The sequence below is a fragment of the Neopelma chrysocephalum genome, unplaced genomic scaffold (assembly GCF_003984885.1).
Source record: "Neopelma chrysocephalum unplaced genomic scaffold, ASM398488v2 Primary Assembly neopelma1_65, whole genome shotgun sequence".
Classification (NCBI taxonomy): domain Eukaryota; kingdom Metazoa; phylum Chordata; class Aves; order Passeriformes; family Pipridae; genus Neopelma; species Neopelma chrysocephalum.
In genome coordinates, this window is record NW_020897722.1 from 7,323,854 (window position 1) to 7,336,960 (window position 13,107).

Genomic DNA, 13,107 nt, shown 5'->3' on the forward strand with positions numbered 1-13,107 from the left:
CAACCCAAATCAGTTGAGAAAACTCCCATTACCAAAACTAGGAAAAGAAGATGTAGCTTGCATTCACATAAGAATCCTTTCAGACTTGGTCACCATTCATTATAGAGTTTTGTAGATGCTGAAAAATGAATTCCTAACTGAGAAATTACAGACGAAGCACCCTAAGAGTGAAAGAAACACAGTATGGGAAGGAGATGAGAACCTAAGGAAAATTTCATATCACATTTCCTGAAAGTGAGCTTCTGTCAGAAAGATGATCATGACTGCATTAACAAGCCCCCTAGTTATTCCCAGCAACATGACTTTCAACAGCCTTTGATACACATAATGACAGCTTTGCAGTATTGAAGCTTAATTTGGGGTGAGTAGAATTCTTCCTTGATTTTTCTCTCCACTGACTCTGATGCAATTAATTCCCCTGAAAATGCTGCTTACAAAACCAGGTAGGTCAAGTCAAAGCAGTTAATAACATGTACGAACCACAAGTTTTTTCCCCTGCCTCCAATATCCTGTTTATACCTTTGCATAGAAACTATTGGCTCTTGTTGAAAATACTATATAGTTCATGTAATAAGAGACTGGAATTCTTGATGTTACATGCATAAACATAAATGGTTTTAAGAAGAAAATTGCTGCAAGTCAGAACTTTATGCTGCTTTCAGAAATGAGAACCGGATCTAGGTCAAAACTGAAGCTTTAAATAAATACCATAAATAAATTGAGGTCTAGACTGTGCAGCTTTGGTTCTGTAAACAAGAAAGATTAGTCTGTATTTTCACTGGCATGTAGTTCACGTTGCAATACTGTTTTGAACAAACAAATATGGGATCACTTATGAAATATTTTTCCTAAAAGCTAACAAATGTATGGTGGAACAAAATAACAGGCTAGGATGTTGGGATCTTCCCTTCTGCTCAGCCCTCAAGCAAACATCCCCTAGGATCTCACATTGTGTATCTTCAGGTTATAGAAAGAGAGTGAGATATTGAATTAGGCTTCTGTATCCCACGAGCCAAATGAGTCTTTGCACTTTGATTCTGCAGTCAGGAGGAACTTCAACTCAATGCTGACTCATGGGTGTCTTACAGGGTCACAATCCTGTTTTGGTGGTACTGCCTGGCAGAGCTAAAATCAGAATGAGAATTCCCATTGCAAAGCTTTTTTGTCAAAAACACAATGTGAATATAATGCTTTGAAAAGACCTGGGTTGATGCTGTACATTATAAGGAGCTGAACTTGTAATTGTCTTGACTGTAAAGACACCAAAACTACATGTTTTTCTAAACCAATCTGTCATCCTGGATTGGACCTAGGACATATGTTGGCAGTCAGGTACTATTGAAACACAAGTAGTATTAATTATACTATCATTAATACTATCACATACTTGCCATCTCTATTAAGCTGTCACAGATTTTGCTGCTTATGCAAAATCCCACCTGAGCTGGAGCTGAAAGATGATGTTCAGAAACAGAGTGCACATTTGCCCAGTTTTCTTTATCAGCATTTCATTGTGGTACTGTTTGCAGTACTGTTTGCAGTGGCACACTCTCTAAGAGCCGAAATCATGGACAAAATCACATCCACCCAATGGAGCTCACAACCCCAGCAGCATTGGACAGCCTGCATGGAATTACTCCTGAGTCACACAAGCTGGATCGTCTCACCAAGACATAGGTAAGACACACGTTCACTCTCCATCCTAAAACTGTAGACACAAGAGCAAGTGTTTATTTCAGCTGTCATTTCCCACCTGGAATTCTTCCCCCAGGTGAAACAACCTCCTGTCTCACCCACCTTTCAGCAGAGGCAAGCACAAAGATCTCTTAGAGACTCCTGCAGATTGTCTGGTGCCTTGCCAAGAAGACAAGAAACTTCAGATAGTTTCCTGCCATTCAGCTGGTGGGAAGAAGGCATATACAGTTAGTTACCACTGAGCCAAAAGTTCTTTGCCATTTTGGAATGTGGAATAGTGTTTCATTTTGGAAACACTATTGCACTGCTGGTATGACTTTAAACCATATTGTCCTTTTGCAGTAATCAATCCCCAAACTCTTCAAAAGATGTGACTCTGACCAAACATCTGTTCAAAAAGTATTCTGGGCATCAAACAGAGCTCACAGAAATACCGGTAGGGCTTTTCAATACTAAGCTTGCTGTTCCTGTTCTTTCTAGTAAGAAATTACCTCCTGGTATACTCTGAAAACTACTAAGACCCTTTTGCAGATACAACATGCCAGGAAAATGCCAATCCTTTCTGTAAATAACATATTACAATGGAAAGGCATGAGAACAGCAATAGTGAAACACAGTCAAAAAGTGCCAGAGGCAGGAGAGTTATTGTATCTGAATTTATAACATTGCAGTTAATTAAGTGCTCTTGCTACATGAAGAAATGCAGAAGTTCTGGCCAGAGCTGCTAAACTGTAAATCCTGTGAAACTGCTGGGATGCTGCTGCTGGTGCTTATCTCTGAAGAGGAGTGAGGCTATTTTTGATCTGATGGAATGGTTTGAAGATGACTCAGATACAAAATTATTACTCTTTCTCCAATTCACTGAACCTCTTGCTGCTGTCCTCCTTTCTAATTTAATTTTACATCTCTGAAAAATGAAGCATGATGCATTGCAGCCAGTGGTAATGGGTGAAAAGGAAAGCATTCCTTGAGCTGAACAGCCCAAGTCTCATCCTGATTTAGGAGACAAGAGCCTCTCTTCAGACCTGCTGCCATGCTTTCCCTTCAGGCTCCAGTCACAATGCCTGCTGCCCTTAGCTATTACCTACCCTAGAAATGCACAATATTTACTTTCTGAAAACAGTTGCTCCTGAGCCTATGATGGCAATTCTTCATTGTGCAAACATTTGGCAAATGCTTTGCATCACCCAGCTCTGTCTGGAGACACTCCCAGCCACAGCAGCTGGGTGTGTGCACACACGAGTGACTGGGGAGAAAAGAACTCCAGCAATGTCGTTTCTCAACAAGTCCTTTGTTTTTTTGTTTGATGCTGCACTCACTGCTGAGAAGCAAATCTCTGGTGGATTCAGGGGATCAGGTATGTGGGAGCACATTTCTCCCCTGGCCCTGCTGAAATTTATAACCTCAGTGAATGCCTTCATGATGTGGCTAAAATAATTTCTCTGAAGTAAAGAGCAAGTAAGGCATGGAGATGAGTCGTTAGCTCAAGTAGATCTCTCCATGGGATCTGCCCTCACCATTGGCTGTGGATGCCAGAAAAATACTGGAAAAATGACATCCACAGGGGAACAAATCAAAAAGTACAAGAATCAGTGCTTCTGTACTCAAACTTCGTATTAATACTTCTTGATGATAATCCTGAGAGGATGGTCAGGGCCTGAGCGACCTGTGGAGTCAGGGTGTTCAGACCTTGTCAAAGGCAGGGTTAGATATCAGAAGCTCCAAGGTCTATATGCAACTCTGCTGGAGCATGGAGAGGTCTCCTGCATTTCAGCTGGGGACAGAATATTCCCACTGATGCACTATGCAGGGAGTTTCTTAGGAAAGACAGAAATGAGAGAAGAGGGAGGGTGTCACTGAAGGAAATGGCTGAGTGCAAAGAAATCTGATCACACCAACCAAATACATTGTTTGGGTGGAAGTTACTCAAACACAAACTGCTCCAGAAGGATAGTGCTGAGGATCTTTTACAGCCTCCTTCTCTAGTCAAGCTTGGATATAAATTACAGGAAAATAATAAATGCAATTCCTTGTTTATGAAAGACTTTAATGACCCAGATCTAAAGAAGAAAATAAATGCCACCAGTGATGGCAGAGCTTCATCAAAGACATTGGAATGGTATAATGTGGTTTTCTTTAGTAATAAATTAACTAACAAGAGATGGTGTTGCTCAAGAATGAAAAAAGAGGTCCTTTGCTCTGACTTACGTAAGGCTAATAACAGATGGGAATGATATATAAAGGAAATAGTAATGTAACAGAAATTACAATATCTTGTGAGAACAAACTACATTTCTTAATATAGAAAACGTTGAGGAATACATACCATCTCTTCCTTATCATATTTAAATAAGTGGTATATGAATTTACAAGTAAAAGCAGCCAGTGTTTAATGAATTTCAGTGAAAGCTTGTCTAGGACTTCAGCATAGCAAATATAATGTTTATATTCTAAAAAGTATTTTTAGAAAGTATACATATTCTAAAATGTATTTTTAAAATTCAGTGTAACGCCAAGTCTTAGAACAAACTTCGAAAGAAAGAATAATTAGTTGTAGGGAGGCAAACAGAATGTGGCAAAACATACATGGTTTACCAGAGCAGAGGATGTCAGGCTGAGCTGGTGTATTTTGAGTAAGATAATTGTCTCTCTAGAAGGAAATAATGGAGTGAACTCAGCATGTTGGAGTTGAAACAGATCCTTTGATACAGTGCTCTGCAGGAAATCATTCCTGAAAGTGGAGGTGATAGGGATTAATACAAAAGCAACATGAACAGGGAGCAACAGGTTATAGTAAAAAAGGAGTTATAAGAATAGAGCAAATTACCCGACAGTGTTCCTCAGGGTTCAGTCTTTGGAGCAACACCATTTAATCTACACTTCCATGAACTGGGAATAATGATCAGGCCCAGCCTCAAAAACTGTGCACATGATACAAAGCTGGAAGATATTGCCCATACTGAGGAGGACCAGATCCCCAACTGGAATAAGATGACCTTCTTGCCTGCAGTGATAGAAATTTAATAATGTGAACTGCAAAGTCATGTTCTTGGGATTCATCAGAGAAGGAAAAAGATCCGAGTGTTCTGATGGACTGACAGTGTGCCAGATCTGCCAGTACAACACAGCTGTGGGAACAGATAATGTAATGTTCATATGGGTTAGGTGGGATTTTTAGTAGAGAAGGAAATATTGGCACTTTTAGACAAGGCACTGGTAAGATTTTGTGTGAAATATTTATACATTTCCTGTCAAGAGTGTTGAAAAAGATTAACTTAAACTGGCATCAGTGCAGACTGGCTCTTAGAGCAATTACAGAATTAACATTCTTAGGGAGAGATAAAAAGAACATGACTCGTTCTGTGTGACAGTGGAGGAACAATATGCAAGTCCTTTATAAATGGATTTTAAGATAAGTACATGAAAAAGGAAATAAGCTAAAGATTAACCTGATGTGAGATCAAATTTTTGTAATCTGATCAACAGTGTGTTTAGACTGAAAACTAAAGAAAGCATTTCTAACTACTGAAGGAGATCACACATCAGCATGGCCTTCCAAAGTCAGCAGTAAGGCAAGGAACCTAAACAATCTTAATACAGAACTTGATATACCCATGGAAGACTTGTAAACTAAGAAAATGAGCCTATGATCAATAAATGTTTTGGATATACCAAAAGGGGCATGAAACAAGAGTAGATCACTGTTTTTCTTGTGTATGGATCCCAAGCTTCACAGAGCTTTCAGACTGCCAAAATGTTCCAGCAGCAGGGAACCAGTGGGCTCCTCCCAGCACATCCTCATTGCTGCACGACTGAGTTTGTGAGGTTTTTTCACATCTCTCTGAAACACTGGACCTTTGGCAATTGTTCAGTTTCACCTCCGAAAAAAGAAACGTGCCTGGGAAGCACAGGGTGTGTGGGATGAGACACAGCTGGATGAGGGATTTCTCATCCCACACAGCTGTGATTTGTACCTGGGTGCAGTGATGTGTGGAAGGACGTGTGTAAATGTGTGGATTGGAGATGGGACCTCGCTGGACCAGCTCCTCCTCTCCAGCCCCCTTCTCTTGCACTGGCTCCAGTGCAGTAGCACATCACCAGTAGTGCAGTCTGGCTCTCCCTTTCCAAACAAAATGCACTCTCTTCCATTGCCTAAACCAATCATTGGTTTACATTTTATTCTCTACAATCTTATGGTGGAATTTTCATTCTCTAAGTGCCTGGTTATTTTATTCTTACTCATCTTGGTATAAATCCACAGAAACCCTCCTGTAGGCCCACCCTTGGTAACTGAAATTGGACAGGGGTTATTGGAGACACTTGGATTGCTTATTATATTCCTCCCAAATACCCTTTGCCTCCTAAGACTTCTATTCAGCATCAGCTGTTCAGTCACATTCCCTGTGTTATTGATTCTGCTCTCTTTTATCACAGTATGGCATGTGATAAAGAACTTCTGCTGTGATGCCATGTGAGTTCAAGGACTCCACTCCTGTACCTGCCAAAGGTGATTCTCTGAACTACTGCAGGGTGGCTGAATGTTTGTATTATTCTTTTCTCCACAGTTATCATCCTCCCCACCCTATTTTACCAGGAAAGAAAGCCAGAATAGTTACATAACATGTTCTCAACAGGAAGCAAAGTAATTGCCAATGTTGTGTTTATTTTATTTGTTTCCATGTCAAACTGAAAAAAAGCTCATATCCCACTGTGAACTACCTGGCCAAATGTAACCCTTCCTTGTATTTCTGAGAAATACCTAGGACATCTCAAACATTTGTGGAAACAGTATTAGCAACATAACAACAACACATCTGCCATGGTTTGAACTCACTCTGTTATGCTCCTTTTAAGTTCTTTCCCAATGATATCATGATCTGTCTCTAGAGCTCTCACATAGCCCACTCAGGTTGTCTACCACATGAAATCTTCTCTTATTTTTCTGGAGTTTTGAACATGTGAAATTGGTTTGAATGATTCTGACTTAATCACAAAATCCTGCATAACTTGTAGCCTGTCAGAACAAGCTGGTTTATTCTCTTAGAATAAGCATAATTCCAATAGGCCCTGACTGTGCACTTAGACATTCCTGTATCCCAGTGGATATAGCACTGCAGGACATTTCAAATCCCAAAGGACTGCTTTGTTTGAAATTGGGTACTTTATTCATTTGAAGATCCAGTGTCTGAGGTTTCTACATAATAGAAGGCATCTACAAAAGGTTTAGCATGGGTGGATATGATTCAGGTAGTGATGCCAATGGGAGCTTTTCACAGCTTGATGAGAGAACCAAGACTACAGGGAAAAATCTTTCTGGAGAACTGAACCTCCATTGTGGACAAATGCACTAGGAAAGATGGCAGCGGGATGAAGGATCATGTACCAGACACCCTGGCAGGATGAAAAGGGTTTGGGTTATGTCAGAGCAGCTCTGTGCTCACCTGAGGGAACCAGAGGAGACACAGATGGAGGGGACAAAATCAGCAGAGCAGCTGGAAGGAACAGCACTGGAAACTTCCCAAATACTGCTACTGGCATTTTGTCTCTCGATTTTTGCACTGCAGAGCAGGATTTAGTGACCTATCGACAAATCCTCATATCCATCCTCCCGGCTAACTCAGCAGTGTCAGAGGAGCAGCTTTTCCCATAAAAGATGTTTTTACAGGCTTGATTTTTTATCTCCTCGTGGCCTCAGCTTGCCTGTGCAGCTCGCACGCCCAGTGCAGAGCCCGCAGCTGCCGAGGTCGAGATGTCCTGCGGGAAGGGAGCGAGCTCAGCACCTCATCCCGCTGCCTGATCCTGCTGCCTCCCGGCACCGAGGAACGATCCATCACCATCCCTTCCCAAAAACCCCGGGGCCGTGTCCGCAGCCCGGTAGACACAAGGTGGCGCTCACCAGCCTCCCTGCAGCGGGATGAGGGCATTCCCGACGGGATGCGGCGCTGGGCACTCCGAAGGGATGCAGAGCTGGGCTAGGAACAGGCCAGCTGGGAGAGGGCTGCACACACTTGGTCCTTGAGCAAGTGTTTCCTACATCAATGTTTGTAAATCCTCCACCTCTAACAGCTTTACATTTTAATAGGTCTTATGAAGTGTAACAAACATATTAAGGAAACATATTAAGGGAAAGAAAATTCAGAGAGCCCAGAAACATCTTAACACACTGATGTTAATCCTACCAGAGCTTCAAACAGTGTTTGCAGGCTTAGCAAGATTTGTCCTGTTCTTCCTGCCAGATTCAGACAATGGCAGCCAAAAGGAAAAAGGTAGGATCATCTAAGATCTGCAATACATGACAAGATCTTGTTCACATTTTCAGTCTTGCTATTTTTCTTTCTCTTGGTCATTCCCTGCCTATGTATTTCTCTTCAGTCTCCATGCTCTGCTTTGGCTGTTTTGTCTCTCAGAAAACACAAAGGAAGAGGACTCAGCAAGCCAAGCCCTGACTGACATGTCCAGGGCTTTGATATCCCCATCTTTGCCCCTGTGGCTGCAGCAGAGCCCCATTGTAGAGTGCAGTTCAGAGATGGATCACCTGTCCCTCCCTGCTGCCTGAAAATCAGCTCCTGTTTGAAGAACTTACATTTACATGAACATCACAGGGAAGGAAAGACAAATAGATCTCACTGATCACAGTGGAACACTTTCCCTAAACGATTCCCTACTATGGCCTGTTACTTATCTTTCTGCTATACAAGCAGGTCAGGCCATGGATACTTTAATCACATTGTCATGTCCACATGGTCACATGCCACACAAGCTACCTGTGCTGATCCCAGCTGGGCAAGATGAGGTATCTGTATTTATTTATATTGTATTTCATCTTAGAATAGGTGGTCTCTCTGATTTCTTGGCATCACTAACATGTGTGAGGCCCATTCTCGCCTGCACTGACGTTTATGGCTGCTATAGGTGTATGACTTATCCCGGGGTAATGCCAACTAAATCAAAGTTATGTTTATGCATAAGAACTGCTTTATTTTTCAGGCATCCAGCTTTAGTGCAGGCAGTTCAAAAATGCTTTCCCATCTTTTCTCCTTAATACCTTGTCAGAATTTGATTAGTGCATTATCCCTCCTGTTCTTCCAGAACCAGCCTTTAAGCAACAGAATGCACTCATCTTTTCCATCCTATTCTTATGACATTTCTTCCTAGGCAAATCTTGCATGTTCCAAGATCACGGAGGACTCAAAAAATAGCCTAATCTGCAAGGATTGACTGCCAAGTGGGTGTAGAATTCAATGAGTCTGCACACGGTGGCCACATCCTTTGAAAAGACTGTTGAGTGTTACATACCTAGAACTTGTCATGGAGCGCAAGATGTACATTTGGGATAAATAAAAATCCACTGCCATTTCTCCAGGAGCACCACAGCAACAGCAGACCCACTGCAAAGCCTCTGGTGGCACTGTGTCCCTCAGCCCTGGGGACAGCCCTGAGCCACCGCTGGATGCCTCAAGGAGACAATGTCTACCCTTCTGCTTCAGTTTTAGTTAGAGCAAGCAGTTTGCCCAGCTTCATCCCTCTGCTGTTCCATCAACGATTTTCCAACATACAGCATTCCTTTGCCCACTCTAAGAGCAGAATACTCCCCAGCTGACTGCTCCAACAGCACAGTTTAGGTTATATCTCATCCAAATCAAAGTACTGAGCATCTGCTACAAAAAGCTGGAAGATTTCGGTTCCCACCCCGCTGCTTCAGTCACCTGGGAACAAATCAGGAACCTTTAAATGCTGTTCAGAGATCAGAGAGATGCACTCCCATATCCATGATGACTTACCATTTTTTCAGTTGCCCTTTTGTCAATCAAAACAATGCAAGTGATCAATAAATCCCAGCAGTTTCACGAAGGTTTGCTGCACACTCAGAGCTCAGCGGTGTTTCTCACAGCAGGGAAAGATGTGCTCGCTTTGCCACTGCCTGTTCAGCTTTGGGAGGTCTATAAGCCAGCCATAAACTGCTACTTCTACTTGCAATTAGGCTCCAGATCTTCACCTACCAAAATAAGAGAAATCTGCAATGTGTTTATATGTTTGTGCCTTGTTTAAAGGGGGCATACGGTGAAAAACCCAAGTGTAGAGTTGCTGACTGACTGATTGTGCAAGAGGCCAAGTCTGCATGATCTTTATCCACATTTTTACACTGGCTTAGTCTGTAACATTACTTAAAACATTCCCCACTCCTGAGACTAATCTGTCTTATTTAAATACTTGTCCTTGCACTGCTCCAAATCCTAGTACAACACTTACCTCCCAGAGACTAGATGTGGATCGAGAAAAGGCAACACAAAACCAGAACCAAATAGGAGCTTCATTCTAGAATTGAACCTTCCCCTCTGTCTTTCACACAAATATGGTTATTCTATGACATATAAAAGTAAATGTTGGGCAGCTGCTTATAGCCAGAAAACTTTACATTTTTTATTTTTCTAAAATTATAGGCAAAACAGAGAAATTATTCTCTGATTACTCTCGGTCTGATGCTGGAGGGCTGTTTTAAAAATAAGTTATTTATTAAAAAATGCAAAATCCTTTAAACACCAAAGGCCTTTTTTCATGAGTGTTTCTCGTTACAGAGTTACCAGAAAGTCACATACCAGGTTTTCAGGGTAAAAGATGCTTAAAGAATAAAATCATTACCATAAGAGTTTATTTTTATGATAATTGTTGAGCCTTCAGCAACTAATATATCTGATTCGCAGTAGAAAAGCTCTTGCTGGCCTTTCCCTTCAAAAGGCAGCACCTTGCCCCATGTCTGGGCAGAAAGGGGCTGCCCAGGTCGGTGGGTTTTGCAGCCAGGGCGTCACCCACCAAAGGACCAGAGATGAGGAGCTTCGAGCACTGGGTTTGTGACAAGAAGGCAGCAGAGCTCAGACCTAACCCTGGCTCTAACCCTGGCTCCAATATGGATTTGTGCAGCAGAGTATTGTGCTCTAATCCCACACAATAACCACCTTTCCCCAGCCTTGCCCACAGGGGGCCACGTTAGTGCCCAGCGGGAGGGAGGATGGAGGGTTAATGTGGTGTCAGCAAGTCACTGCTGAGCTCCAGCAAGCTGAGGATCTTGTGTCTGCACTGAAGAATGATTCATTTTAAAAGAATGTAGGTATCAAAATGCAGGCAGTTCTCCAGCTACATACAAGTTAGACTATCTGTTTCTTGCTGATACAAATTTTCACACACTAGGGGGGAAAATTGCTGGTTTCATGCATCACTTTGCACTGGATTGTGTCCAGTTGCTTTGCTTATCATTATGCAACTGAACCCAGGGCAATTCAACACCCAAGACAAAATTAGAAATACATAAATATATTTGCACTGTTTCTTTGCTCTCCATAACAATATTTGTTTCACTCCCCAACCCAAGATGAACCGTACAGCACAAAATGAAGTACAGAAAAAATACCCATAATTTCATTCTTCTGAATTGAATATTTTGCCATTTATTATTGGTTTGCACAGCAGATCAGATGGGACTACCCATCTTACAGTTTAAAATAAAACTACCATCTTGATTACTGGGAAAAATTCATACATGGACCAAATCAACCACAAAGCAGCCCTTAATGTGGCAAAATTTCTGTTGATTTCCAGTACAAACTTTGTCAATATAGGGATAAGCAAGAACTCAGGACTAATGTAACTCAAAATCTGTTTTTACCAAATTGAAGAAACTATGGAAAAACTAAAAACTAAACAAAGCAAAACAAAAGAAAAACACCAAAACAACACAAAACTACTGACCTATGTTTAATTTTTTGTCTCCAGAAATAATTAATGGTAACTATCGAGTTCTTTTAGTCTCTTTAATCATTAAAGAGATTAACCAAGTTTTACTTATAGGGAAACAGCATTTTAAGTAACACGTAGGAACAACTTTGTGATACACTTTCCCTGAGTAGGATCTGATTCCTAGAATCATCTGTCTTGTAATGAAGCAGTTTGTAGCACAAGAATCTATTCAACATACACTGAGACAATATCACAGTTTTCCCTTTCGGCTTTGACCTCTTTCTTTGACCCTTTTTTAAGGCCAAAGCCTATCACTTAAATGCCTGGGGCAGACTGCACAGGGAGGTAGTGACACACAGCACACAGTAAATAACTGTCCAGGGCCACAGGGAGGCTCAACATCAACATCAGAATTAGATAGTCCATCCTGGATTCCCTGGAGGCAGAACTTCAGACTGTACAGTAGTGGGGTCCAGTGATGATCCCTACTAGGGTAAGTACTTACTCCTAAACTCAGCCATGTGAACTATCCAACTAAATACCAACCTGCTGCTATTCCTGGGGATCCTGCAGCCACTGCTGCCTCAGGAGTGCCTGCTTCCTCCTCATCCTGACAATTACCATCTTGCTTTGACCAGATGCTGAAATGTTCCTCATTTGACTGGAAAGCAAATTGAAGAATATGGGCAATATTCTGAGAAATATGGCTGAGAATAACCACGTCACCTTAACAGAAACTACCATGTGTTTTGACCGAGCCCACAAAATAGGCTTCATTAATAATACTCTGATGCCTTTAGCCATGATGAGGTACAGCACGGAAAATTCACAGATTTTGGTGAAAACAAAGACACTATTGATTTTAAATGAAAGCAGTAGAGAAAGAAAGATTCAATTCATACTAATGATCCACAGCTTCTGTAGCTATCAGATCCACCTTGTTAAGCAGTTTCCAAATGCTAATTATAACACAATTTTAACAGGAAACATTTTTCTTATTGCAGTTCGGGTCCTGTTGCCACTCAAGTCAATGGGAATTTTGCCATTGATTTCAATGGGAACAGGAAGTCTTGTATAGTAGACATTTATAAATATCATGCATTTGTCCCTACAAATTATAAATTATGGCTCTGCTTGCAAGATTTAATCTTACTCCATTCCCAGCAGAAAGCCATGGAATTTCCTTGTCTTGGACCCAGGAACACTGTGTTGTCTGTTATTGTATTTATTCAACTCGATTCATTTGCCCAGAAAATCTCTTTCTGGTCGGAGAGATTCCTTAATGCAGGATAAAACCACCAGTGCAATTCTCTGAGCAATTCTTCTTCTTATAAAGCTGTAAACACAAAAATCATAAAGAAAAGTCTGACATAGCTACAACACACGTACAGAGCCTGACTTTCCATGCACAGAGAAAAGTCCTTCCCAAGGATTTTTCAAATCATTTTTTTGTAAGTTCCTAAGCTGGGAGGATTTAAATACAAATAAAAAGTTGAGAGGCCACAATCTCAATGCTGAGAAACTCAAAAGTTTAATAGGAATGAAAAGCACAGAAAAATAACATAAATAGGAGCACCTAATAAATTTCAGTGTTGTCATACTTACTGATGCAATAAGGAAAACTATTATATAGGCACTTTACCCTAATCAAAACACGTGAAGAGATTGATTCCACAGTCT

The 13,107-nt window shown here is 41.3% G+C and overlaps 1 long non-coding RNA gene across 2 annotated transcripts; it reads right to left on the minus strand.

The window, feature by feature from the left end:
- Nucleotides 1–4,298: 4,298 nt before the first annotated feature.
- On the minus strand, nucleotides 4,299–12,079 carry LOC113967646. 2 transcript variants are annotated; one of them, XR_003534255.1, is made up of 4 exons: nucleotides 11,974–12,079; nucleotides 9,477–9,691; nucleotides 4,523–4,699; nucleotides 4,299–4,426 (listed from the first exon to the last, which is right to left on the minus strand). It is a non-coding gene; the product is annotated as an uncharacterized LOC113967646 (long non-coding RNA). The 2 variants fall into 2 exon arrangements; XR_003534254.1 differs by lacking the exon at nucleotides 11,974–12,079 and having other exon boundaries at nucleotides 9,477–9,777.
- Nucleotides 12,080–13,107: the final 1,028 nt, after the last annotated feature.